A 12,838-nucleotide genomic window follows, 5' to 3' on the forward strand; every position below is an offset into this window, starting at 1 on the left:
GGCCACCTCCCCACCACCGGGCACCTCGGACCAGCCGGCCGGACCCCTAGGCGGGCGCGGCGGGGCGCGCGGGCACAGCGCAGGCAATCACATGGAGGCCCGGGCCCGCCCCATTGGCTGCGACCCGGCCAGTCGCGGCGCTCGCAGACTGCGGTTGGTCCCAGAGCTGCGGCGCCTGCACGGGCCCGGAGTCCATGTTACGCTTTGTCTAATTCCCCTCGTTACAGAGTCATGTGCTGCTGCTCCCGCCGCCGCCGCTGCCGCCGCCCGGGGTGCCCCGGCTCCTCCGCCGCGCTTCGAGGTGGCAGCCGCGGGCGGGGCCGCGGGCTCAGGGTCCAGGGCGCCGCGCGCCTCCGGGGCGCGTCCCGGTGCAGCCGCCGCCCGCCGCAGGTGATGCCGCCGCCTCCCGCCTCCGCCTAAGCTCCGGCGCGCGCGGCCAGGGCTGCCCGCGAAGGTGGGTGCGCGTCGGGCCACCCGGGCAGGGAGGGAGCAGGTGGAACGGCCCCGGGGCGCGCAGGCGTCCTGCTTCTCCGCGCCCCGTGCCGCGGTGGAGCCCAGGCTGCCTCCGGGGTCGCGATCGGGGACCCACGAGGGCTTCGGAAGCCCGGGGCGGGCTGCGCGACCAGGTCTCCACCCAGCGCCGGGACATTGTTCCGCTTCGGGCCCTGCGCGGGCCGGGTGCCGGCTGCCGCGCTCCCGCCTCGGCCTCCGTGCGCGCGATCGTAGGGGCGGAGATTGCCCATCGCGGCGGCTCCGAGTCCTCCCGGAGGTGGGTGTCTGCAGTCTGGCCTGGTTGGCCGGGTGCCGGCTAGAGGAGCCCTTGAACTTCTCCAGAAACGCCTCCCCATCCGCCTCCGTCCCGCTCCGGGTGTGCCGCGCGGGGAGCCCGCGGGCTGGGGAGGGGAGGCCCTGCGCCCCGCCCCCGGCGCCCGGGGGGAGGGCACTGGGGCCGCAGGTGCACCCTGCACGCCGCGGGCCATCTCCGGGTTGGGTACCGGTATAATCCGCTTCTAGCTTGTTTAGAAGCGTGGGCTCTTGGGAACCGGACTTCTGCTTGATTCTGGTTTAGGGGCTTGGACAAGAGGAAAAGTGGGTGCCTGCCCAGAGGACTGTCGCCTCCAGTTACTGGAGGGTCGATGGGCGCCCCTCTCTTCCTGTCCCCCCTCGTGTGGGGTATCCCTAACAGATAAGGAAATGAGATTTTTGTTGTTGTTGTTCTTTGATTTTTCTTTTTTCCTTTTTAAGCCGTCCGCAGTGAAGGAGAGCTGCTTCGGGTCGAGGGGAGGAGAGGTAGGTCCCCTCTGGAGAGGGTTGGGCTGTAGGGTCTCAGCGGTTCCCACGCAACTAGGGTTTGTGTTTGGCTGAAAGTGGGGAAGTAGGATTGCTGGAAGGAAAAGCAAGGGAAGAGATGGGCGCAGGAAGAAAGAAGGCAAAGAGACCAAGTATTGGTCGTCCTAGCCGAACTGGAGCCCCACCTTGAGACTCTTGGGGCTCCTATTTGATTTGCATTTCCTCCCAAGATTTTCTTCAACTTGACTTTGAAAAGTTTTTTTTTTTTTTTTTTTTTTTTTTTAGTTTTTATTTTTGTATTGGACAAGACAGCTGCGAAGATGTGGTTTTGGAAGAGATGTAGAAGAGCTGACTCCTGGGAACTTTCCTTGGCAGTTGAAATAATAAAACCCCACCCAGCAGCGTTTACTGAGCACCTAGTACACCCGCAGTGCCTGAGTGTAGGAGGAGGCCCGAACAAGCAGGGAATTCCCGTCTGCAGTATGGGTGAGGGCTGTTTACTTAATAAAAAGCCCGGATCCATCCGTACGCCAAGGAAAACACAGTTCAGACTTTCCTCCCCAAAGCTGCTGGCACCTTAGGCTGTCTTATAGACTCGGAGGAGTCACCCTGCCTTGTAAGCACCCATGTTAGGTCTACAGACACCATCTGTTTTTACAGCTCGTGAACACTGAGCGGGTATGTTATCTGTTAGGTCAGGGCCAGGACTGTGCAGACTTCAACCGAAGCTAAAATCCAGCATCTCGTCATGAAAAAGAGGTGAAGACTGAAATGAGGTGGAAATGGGAGTGTTGACTTCTTGCCAATTGTTTAGGGAGCCCTCCATAAAAGGACGAAGTAGCCCACAGTGCTGGACACGATTCCAAAATGGAGAGTTTCCTCCCAGCTCTTCCCATTCAGAGATTCTATCTCAGATTCCTCCAGTTTTTATTGAAGGTGTGTAAACTTTGTTGACTGAAGCCTAACAGGCTAAGGGCAGAGTGAGCTGTCCTCAGATGACCCAGGGTCCCCTCCCTCTCTTCTCCTCTGAGCACGGGCTTCTGATGCAAGAGTGTTGAGCCATGGCTGCAGCTTTCTTTGCCTGCTTTTTCCGTTGAAAAACCTTGGTCAACAAGTGTCACCCCCCGCCCATTAAGTTATATAGTCTATGAAGTTTTCTGACGGTTTTTAAATTTTTTTTTAATTTTACAACAATCTGATGTGTTTGACTTGTCCCAATAGTTAAATTGTTTTAGGAGCTCCCTGTTTTGGAAATTGAACTTTCCCGGTATTGTGGGCAAGTTGTAGGAAAATTGGCTCAGACCGTAAGGCTAAAAGCCTTACGCATCTTTGTGTTTATGATCATCTATGTTCTTTTTGTTTTGTTTTTGACATGGCAAGGGTCTCACACTGTAGCCCAGGTCGGCCTTTTCCTGGTGCTGGGATTACAGACACCGACACGGAAGGCCACACATGTTCGTTCTTCAAGTGCTAATTTGAAAGACTTGGTGTTTGACCTGAAAAACACCAGTAGTGTTGAGTACTGGCAGGAGGAGTGGCTCCTGGGAGAGCTGGAAGGAGGGGATCACTGTGCTCATGAGAGCAGATAAACATGCAGAAGTCCAATAGTTCAGGGTGACAATGTGTGTGTCAGGATGGGCAGAGACCAGAGTGGACAGTGTGACAGTAGACAGGGGAGTGGTTGTCTCAGAGAAAGGACTCGGGGTGCACTTCAGTGGGATTTTTGAGAAGTAAATAGAAAAGACTAACCTAGTTAGTGGGAAAGTTAGCTACCAGCAAGCCAGCAAATAAACCTGATGTTCTCCCCTGGACTGTTCAGCCTCGTCCTGCAGGCTGTTGGCAATATGTGGAGAATGTGTGTTTCTCATAGCCCTGGGGCAGGTGCTACTGGCTTCAGGTGGGTAGACAGGCATTTTAAAACAGCCTTGAGGGCCCTGGAGATGGGTCAGCATGGAAGGCTGTTTTATCCCTGGAGGCTGGGGTGAAAGGAAAGCCTGACTTCCACGAGTTGTTTGATACATACCCTCCCCCTGAATAAATACTGTAAAACAACAGACAAGCCTGAATGCACAGGGCTGTGCTCCTAAAGAACGAGGTTGTTCATGACCTCGGCAGTGCTGAAGCATAGCGTAGGGAACCAAGTTCAGATCCCCAACACCTTCACGAAAGCTGTGTTTTTAGCCTCAGTGCTGGAGAAGGGGAGACGGGAAGATCCCTGGGGCCTACAGGCCAGCCAAGCTAGACATGGGCCCCAGCTTCTATGAGAGACCCTACCTCGAAGCCCGAAGTGGGAAGAAATGGAGTATGTAGACCGCTGGCTTGTACACAAGTTCTTGTAGAAACGTGCACACTTACACACACACACACACACACACACACACACACACACACAGAGCTAGTGCCAGAGTTGACACTGCTTCTCTTCTGCAGTGAGCGCGAGTGTGGTGGTGGTAGTCTTCCCAGAAGTGAAGTTACAATTCTGAAGAGGGAGGTGGTTTTGTTTTGTTGTTGTTGTTGTTGTTGTTGTTTTTTGAGGCAGGCTTTCTCTGTGTACCCCTGACTGACTGTCTTGGAACTCACTCTTGTAGACCAGGCTGCCATTGAAGTCAGAGACCCGCCTCCACCTGTCTCTGCCTGCTGAGTGCTGGGGTTAAAGGCCTGCGCCACCAGGCCAGGCAAGGGAAGTAGTTTCTGATGTGCGAGGGATCATTCGTTAGGCAGTGGCTCTGCGGAGATCTGAAGCACTTAGGGTCTGTGCAGATCCTAAGCAGGAGACAGAAAACTCTGAGGACGGTTGATGGCTTGCGTGCAGGGTAACGTTAGGTAAGTGGAGTGTTACAGAACTCGGGTTCTGAGGCCCAATCTGGCTCCTTTAGCAAATTCTTATATTCCATAAGAGCTAGTTTAAAAATCCCAAGGAACAGGGGCCTCCCCACGTGAAGAAGGGTTCTGTTTGGTTATTCCAGAGGTTTCATTGACCGCCTTGCTCTTGATCTGTTCCTTTCACGGGACAGAATAATGTCTCCTTTTGGCCAATTTGACAACTAAAGTAGCCCCCAAGTGATCCTACAATCTGGCCAGCTCCACCCTGAGGAGCCTGGAATCCAGTATGGTAATTGAGAGGGAATGGCCCACAAAGAGCATAGGAAAGCTGCCCCAGGACCTCCTATGCATAGGCTTCATTGTCACTGTCTTGCTGGCTGTCTTTCTGATTTTGTTTTCTTTTTCTTTTCGTTCTTTTTTTTTTTTGGGTTTTTTCGAGACAGGGTTTCTCTGTGGTTTTGGAGCCTGTCCTGGAACTAGCTCTTGTAGACCAGGCTGGTCTCGAACTCACAGAGATCCGCCTGCCTCTGCCTCAGAGTGCTGGGATTAAAGGCGTGCGCCACCACCGCCCGGCTTCTTTTTGTTTTTTTAAAGCCGCAGCTACCACAGACAGGTGTCATAGTCAGAATTCTCAGGGATTTGTCGCTGGAGCTGCTGGGTTTGTACGCATGGGCAACATTTTTTTTTTTCCTCCTCTTGAGAGGTTGAGTTGAACCTTCTGCTACCTTATCAAGCTTTTGGGGTTTTGGTTCCATCTTGTAATCCTGTCAGGGAAAAAAGTGGGCAGCTATGGTTTTTCTGAAACAGTGGTTGCCACTCATGGGGTTGTAGCAGCAATTCTCAGATTCTGGTTGCTGCTGGTCTTCTCCGAGAGCCGAGTGTGCTGGGTATGGAGGGGTTCCAGAGACTAGTTAACTGGTGTGCCACTCCTGGGAGTCTCTTGTCTACACTGCTCTGAGCTTTCTCAGTGGCGTTTGTACCTGTGGTGCCTGCCATTTTGCTGTTGTTGGAGCGACACAAGTGTCTGAAAAGCCGACTTCCTCTTCTAGGATTCTTTTCATTCTGTGTAGATGACATCTGGAGGAGAATTGCTGAAATTGGAAACTGGCCAGGCCAGAGCTGCTTTTGAACTTGCGAGGGAGGTAGGCAGTTCCCGCTCAAGCTCCGTGTGGTTTCCTCCTGGCTGGTGTGTCCGGAACACTGGCTGACAAGAAGAGACCTCGGCTTTGGCCTCAAGCATCTGCCGCTGGGCTGTAAGGGTGCTGGGATTTTGTGCGTCAGTTGGATTTCATGAGGACATTAGGCTTTATTCCTAAATATGCATTAAAGGAAACAGACCAGACGTTACGTTCTAGGAACTTAGTGCTAGGTTCTTCAGGTGTTTTAGCTCTCTCCAGCAAGATTCATTGATTCTTGGAGACAGATTCACATATCTCAGACTGGTCTGGCTCAAATTCCAATTCCTTAGTTGCCGGAGGATGACCTTGAACTCCTGACCCTCCAGGTTGCCTCTTTCCCAGTGTTAGCCTTAGAGGCCTGTGCCACCATGCTAGGTGAATACAGTGCTGGGAATTGAACCCAGGGCTTTGTGCTTGCTAGACAGACACTCTACCAACTGAACACAACCCCTAGCCCCTAATTTGGATGGTAGCCATCCCATAGTATCGAAGGAGCAAGATTCTAAATATGATGAATTATATATGTAGCCCTTTCATTATGCATGTCCGGTGTATTCTGTCCCTTACCGTGGTCGTGTCTGTCCAAATCATACAGGTAACTGGTTCTCGGGTCTGTTCTGGTTCACAGGTAACCTGTGTATACCTCCTGGAGATCAGGGATAATCTTATAAGAAGGGGCGTTTGTTGAACATATGATATATGACAATGAAACCCTTTGATATTGTCCTGCATTGCTGGGCTGTAGCTCAGTGGTAGAATGCTTGGCTGGCATGTTTGAGACCTAGATTCAATTCCCTCGGTTGCCAAGAAAGAAAGGAAGGAAGGAAGGAAAGAATTAAAACTGGAGTGGATGTTGTGGATGAGACCATCCAGCCAGCCACGGGGAGGTGGTTTGCTGAAGCTTGCACACGCAGTTACAGGCGTCAGAATACAAAGGCTCAGAAGGAGGATTTCTCCTCTGCCTGGAGGTGTGTGTGTGTAAACAGTTGAGGTCCCTCGGGTCTTATTTATATAATTGAACCAAAAGGAGGCCTGCACGGTGGGATTTCTAGCCTTGCAGGTGACAAAGCGCTCTCTGGATTATGAAATCTCTAGCCAGAAGGGATTTGCTCCAGGGAAACCATACAAAGTTTGCTAGTGGTCAGAGCTCTTGTAGGCGCTTTTAGGCTGCAGATAAACGTTTTTGGGGAGACCAAGGAGCTATGATGGGATGGTGGGTTTTGGGGTTTTTTTGTTTTTGTTTTTTGGAATGCCAGGAAGAAATCTGAAGAAAATGGCACAACACTGTTGTGTTGTTGCAGGTGAAGAGGACAAGGAATACCACTTTTAGGAAAGAGATTTGAAGAAAACACAGTCTTTTTTTTTTTTTTAATAAATTTTTGGGACAGTCATATAGCACAAGCTGGGCTCAAACTCTGTTTTGGAGGATGACTTTGAACTAACTTATCATGCCTTTGCCTCTGACTTCCAAGTGATGGAATTACTGGCTGTATCCTCAAGGCTAGCCCAGAAAATACAGTTCCAAATTTGTTCCCACGATGCTTTCCTCCTTGGGGGTCATGGCCACTCTGCCTCGGGAAGCACAAAGGTGTGACTCCGGTCTTGTTGGAGTGGAAGCCCACAGAAAAGCTGTTTTCCTGACAAAAAGTACTCAGCATTTACAGTCTGCAAAGACTTAGTTCAGAGGTGCTGTCAAACTCGAGACCAGTGCTGTAGGACTGACCACTTCAGTCCAGTGAGTCTGACTCGTGGTGTTTAATGGTTTGGATGTTTGTCTAAAAGCTCTAGGAAGTCTATGTCAGTGAGGGGAAGACAGGGCGCCTCTGTCTCATGTCTGCCCGGCTTGTTTTCCTTTTTCCGGTATCATGTACCTGAGAGATTTCAAGCTTTAAATTAAGACATGAATTCAGATCAAATGTTAAGAAATGTGATTTCAGTTCAGCTTAACCCCAGTCAGAGTCGGCGTGGAGAATATTGTTCTTTGAAATACATACCAGGATCTGGAGAGATGGCTCAGTTGGTAAAGGAACTTGCTGTGTATTCCTGGTGACCAGAGTTTGACCCCTATACCCCCATGGTAGAAGAAGAAAACCAGCCACACAAAGTTGTTCTTTGAGCCTGGTGATGCACGCCTTTAATCCCAGCTCCCGGGAGGCAGAGGCAGAGGCAGGCGGATCTCTGTGAGTTCGAGGCCAGCCTGGTGTACAAAGTGAGTTCCAGTACAGCCAGGGCTGTTACATAGAGAAGCCCTGTTTCGAGAAAAACCAGAAAAAAATAAAAACCCAGAGTTGTTCTTTGATCCCTATATTCACGCATCCCCAACACTTAATGCATGCACACGTGCACACACTAATAATAATGATGAAAAGTGTATTTTTTAATTTATTTTTATTTGTATGTGTTGGTGTTTTGCCATGGGAGTCTGGTCCCCTGGAACTGCATTTACAGATAGTCGTGAGCTGTCATGTGGGTGCTGGGCACTGAATCTGGGTCCTCTGAAAGAATAGTCAATGCTCTTAACCACTGAGTCATCTCTCCAGCCCCAATGAAAAGTTGTTTTAAAAAGAAATGGTGCTTAAGGAATGACATACAAGATTGACTTCTAGCCTGCACATGCATGTGCAGACCCATGTATGCATGGGACACAAACATGCACACACATACAAAAGACCTGTCTGTCTTCTTGACCATGTTTGGTGAGTCAGAATCTCTGGAGGTGGAATTGATGGTGTTTGTTTTTTATATTATTTTATGGATGTTTTGCAGATGAAAACCTTCCTTGCCCCGAGGTAGCCAAGGCTGAGAGCCACCATCTTGTGTAGATGTCTCATGTAGGCATATACACGTGAGGACCAGGACAGCACACCTCCCCAGTTAGGCTCTTGGTGCCGCCATGAGATAGGAGTCCTGGGCAAGATGGTGCCTCGTGGTCCCTTCTTGAGGTTTCCATGGCGAGACTGCAGTTTGTCCGACCCGTGGAAAGTGAGCGTAGCTAGGATGCAGCTATCTTTTTGTTTTCAGTTTTACTGCTAATGTATTCAGTTCCAAGAGGACTTTTAGGTGCTGTTTTATTTTTTGGGTTGTCTTTCCTGCTTTGTTGGGTTGTTGCTATTATTTTTTCCTTTTGTAAAAGGAGTACAGTGGGGATTGTTGGTGTTCTATAGCTGTTTGACTCCCCCCCCATTTATTTACGTATTTATTTATTTTTGAGAGCATCTCAAACAGCCCATGCTGGCCTCCGAGTCACCACACAGCCAAGGATGGCCTTGAACCTGTGATCTTCCCGTTTCCTTTTCCCAAGTACTGGGATTGTAACTATAACCACCTTTATTCAGTGCTGGAGATCAAACTCAGGCAGACAACTGGGCTGCATCTCTGCCGTCCTTTGCTCTGTGGGTCAGGGTCTTACTGTCTGCATCGGTACAGGCTGGCTCAAGCCCCAAGTCCTCCTGTCTCAAGCTCCCTTTGACCTTCGTTCAGATTTTAATCTGACAGTGTCACGATGATCTTCTGAAATCAGCTCCACTCCCTGATGACTAAGCTTTCAAATTCATAAGCCTATGGAAGTATTCTTATTCTGTCAACCACAGTGAGGAACAGTGCCCAAACCAGAAACTCACTGCTGGGTCTGAGCAGTATAGCGTCCAGAGAAGAAAGGATGGCGGGGACTCTTCTCTCCAGAGGCTGCTGGCTGCTGAAAATCTCTTTTCCCCTCACTATAGGGACAAGGTGGGGTATAAAGAAGCTGTCAACAGCTGTGGGATGTAGCTCAGTGGTGCAGGTCTTGGCCAGTATACATGAGGCCCTCAAGTCAGTGCCAGATACCAAAATTAATCCCATCAGCCAGCATTCCCTTCACAGACTGTTCTCAGAGAAATTTGAAAGTTGGTGGACAATTCAGGCGTTGCTGTGGAAGTCTAGAGCTCTTAGCGTTGGCAGGTAAAGGACCTTCTGTCAGGCCTGGCTGACCTACCTGGTGGAAGGAGACTGATGCCATGTTTGTTCTTCATGGCCTCTGTGCATGCTGTGGCACACATGCTCCTCCCCCCACCAAATGTATTGGAAATCATTTATTCTAGATGTAACTTTTTTCCCATTTAGTAGACCAGGAAGCAATTAGATAACTTAGTGAATGCCTGAAGGTGTGTTTTTGTTTGCCTGTTGTTGGTTTTGTTTACTTTTTGTGATGGGAAAGAAACCCAGGGCCTTGTGCACCAAGATACACTCCCACTTCCCAGAATTCTTAATGATAACAACTGTCGTTTATTCAGCCTTGATTAATTGTCCAGATCTGTGCCCTGAAGTATATGTATGTTCTTGTTTAATTCTTCGACCAATCTTAAGTTAGCAGCAGGCTTACTCACGCGGCAGGTGAGGTTGTGAGGATGGCTGGGGTGTGTGATTTCACACCACCCCGGGCCAGGAAGGCGGAACCCCATAATACTTCTGTGGAAAGGGAGGTTCAGGGTCCAGGCTGTGGCGGTCATGCTGTGTGTACAGTTCATTTGAGCAGCATGGTTCCTGTGGGTCGTGTACCGTTCTCGTCATTTCACGGTTATTTTCATGCGGGCAAATACTTACCCTAGAATTCAGAGGGCCATGGTGTATGTGTGTGTGTGTGTGTGTGTGTGTGTGTGTGTGTGTGTAAGGTATGCTTGCGGAGGCTGGCGGTCATTGCTAGTTGTCTTCCTCACCTGCCTAGGTTTTGAGATGGGAGTTTACAGATGGGCAAGACTAGCTCGGGTAAACGTCAGGGGCCAGTCCGTCTCTGCACTCCTCCCCCTCTGTGCTGGGATAGCACATGGGTACTGTCACACCTGGCTTTTGTGTGAGCTGGAAATCCAACAGGTCTGTGTGTTTGCTCAGTAGGCTTCTTATCACTTGAGCGTCTCCTGAGCCCCCAGAGAGTAATTTTAAGCCACCTAATTGTAGGTGTTTTTTCTAGTCTTTATTCATGGTGGGATGCCACACTAAGACATAGTAAGCATACTCTTCGTAAGTAGACCTGACTTCACAATACCCGCTGTAAGGGAACAGTGTGACTGCCAAGGGGGCGTGTCTTTGTGGGATAAATGCCGTAACACACAGGTATGTTAAAACATGATCTACCCAAGCAATATGTATCTCTCCATACAACTATGTCGTACGCAATCTGCTTCATTTATACAGCTTATACTCTTTGTGGCTTGCATCTCTTACTGTGTTGTGGTTGTACAGTTTTATTTGTTACTGTATGTGTGGGCCCTGTGTGTCCGACACAGAATAGCTCCCGTGGCAGGCATGTTACCTAATGCTGTTTCCCCACCTCCATTATTTTTGTTTTTATTTTTTTTCTTCCTTTTAAAACATTTCTTTTTCTGAGGCTGGCCTTGAACCCTATCCTCCTGTGTCTGCCTGTCGGTTGCACTCCCAGACCTGTGTGAGCATGCCCAGCCTGTTTGCATTCATTGCGCTCAGCTACAGTTATACTGGAGTGAGTTCATACAGTCAAATTTCCTATCTGGACAGTTTCAGGTTTCAGACTTACATTTAGTCAGCGATGAGGTGCAATTGGAAAGTGGATGGTTACATATTTTGCAAATGTATGTATCCTTTTTATATACATAGACACATAGACACAGGCACACACACATTTTTCTCTTTACTTTTTTTTTCTTTCCCACTTTCAGGACAGGGTTTCTCTGTGTAGCCCTGGCAGTCCTGGAACTAGCTCTGTAGACCAGGCCTGCCTCTGCCTCCGGAGTACTGGATTAAAGGCGTGTGCCACCACATGCCCCCGTGCGAGTGGAGGTCAAGGGACACCTGTGGATTCAGTTCACTCCTTCCACTTTATTGAGGGCTCCAAAACCAAACTCTCGGCAGGCTTTTGCTGCAAGCTCTTTTACCCACTGAGCCATATCACTAGTCCTTTTAGCTTAATTCTTTTAAAATGGTTTTCTGTTACAAAGCAATTCTCTTTCTGCTTAGTTCTAAATTACTTTTTTTTTTCTGGGTAGATTGTATGCCAAGTAGGAGTTTAATAATTGTGTTGTTAATTTTTGCATGAGGAAGAGACACGTGTGGGAGGGTAGAGCAAGAGGCGTCTCCGGGAAATACCAAGGCACACCGTGCCTAGGAGCATCTTCTTAGATGCTGTGGCAGTTAGGGTCTCATCTCTGCGAGGGTGATCTGGAGTGAGGTGGGGAGCGAGGAGCGCTGGGAGGAGGTGGCCTCGCTCAAGAGGGTCCCTCGGTGGCTCTGTGCCCTGTCAGGATGTGAGCCAGATTTCTGAGTTTTCACTGGAAGCCAAAATCTGGATTCTTTTGTAAAATCTGATTTTAAAAGGTTAGCTAATTCAACATTTCAAATAAGAACTTCCTGTAGACGAAACAAAAATAGTGATGTGGGATGGAGAGTCTGGGCGGAGAAGCCCTTAGTAGTAGCTAGCCTGTGGCCAGATGCACTGGAGGCCTGGGGTTGGAATAGGAGAACAGTATGCTTGAGTTTCCTAAGGTCCTGGCTAGCCTGGACCTCCCTGTGGCGACCAGGATGGCCTTGAAGTTGGAGCAAAATGTGTAAGTACAGGCTTTTCCTTGCACAGCCTGCTCACTTTTAAAAGTCCAGTCAATTTGTATTGTGGGAGCCTAGGCAGTTTGGATGATCACCTTACTAGACCTGGATGGAGGTGGGTGGTCCTTGGACTTCCCACAGGGCAGGGAACCCTGATTGCTCTTTGAGCTGATGAGGGAGGAGGACTTGATCGGGGGAGGGGGAGGGAAATGGGAGGCGGTGGCGGGGAGGAGGCAGAAATCTTTAATAAATAAATAAATTAAAAAAAAATAAAGCACCAGGAGAAAAAAAAATCCAGTCAAAACTTGGTATCATCCCTTTGTTTTACCAACATACCACAGGAGTTGGAGCCAGAGAGTGTACATACCTGCATACGTGTGTGTGTGTGTGTGTGTGTGTGTGTGTGTACACACGCACACGCATGCACACACACCGTTGCAGACAGTGAACAAAGCTTGAATGTGTCAGTTCCAATCCTTACGTTTGGGTGTGTGTCCTTTTGCAGGGACTGGCCTGAAGGCATAGCAGGTGCTGGGGGGAATCCCTAGACACTAGTTCTGAACTTGAAGGAGAGAACATCCCAGCCCTTCCTGCTGGCTGGGTACCTCTGTGTGAGACAGACTCATCCTCAGATCTGTATTGTGGCTAGCTTGGTGCTCCTGTTTTCACCTTTGTATCCGCTCTGGGAACCCTGATGTGGTTGAATTATGCTCATCTGTATATACACTCTGGAAGAAAAGAGGGCAGAGTATTTTGGGAGATCTCTCAACTAGCCAAGTTCAGAAGCCTAGTGCAAGGATCTCTCAGTCATCCCCAGTGGCTAATGTACTGTTTCCTGGAAAGGGAGCCTTGTATCAGCTGGCTATATTCCTAAACCTTAGCAGTGATACTGCAGTGTGAAGTTGATCTGTCCTTTCCAAGTGGAATAACTTTCAATTATTCTTTCTTTCCTTTTCCTTCCTTCTTTCCTTCCTTTCTTCCTTCCTTTCTTTCTTTCT

General features: G+C 49.4%; 1 protein-coding gene across 5 annotated transcripts in view; it reads left to right on the forward strand.

The window, feature by feature from the left end:
- Nucleotides 1-323: 323 nt before the first annotated feature.
- Nucleotides 324-12,838, forward strand: part of Lrrc8d (leucine rich repeat containing 8 VRAC subunit D) — a 105,053-nt gene continuing 92,538 nt past the window's right edge. For 2 of the 5 annotated variants that reach the window (XR_005973405.1, XM_041642018.1), the window contains exon 1: nucleotides 331-454. The gene's annotated coding sequence lies outside the window, so the exon portion shown is untranslated. Of the gene's footprint in view, nucleotides 455-1,245; nucleotides 1,291-1,575; nucleotides 1,681-12,838 lie in introns of those variants that run through there. The other 3 variants (XR_005973406.1, XM_041642019.1, XM_041642023.1) reach the window with 3 other exon arrangements.

The sequence above is a fragment of the Microtus oregoni genome, unplaced genomic scaffold (assembly GCF_018167655.1).
Source record: "Microtus oregoni isolate MIOR12 unplaced genomic scaffold, Mior012 000072F_ref0000427, whole genome shotgun sequence".
Classification (NCBI taxonomy): Eukaryota; Metazoa; Chordata; class Mammalia; order Rodentia; family Cricetidae; genus Microtus; species Microtus oregoni.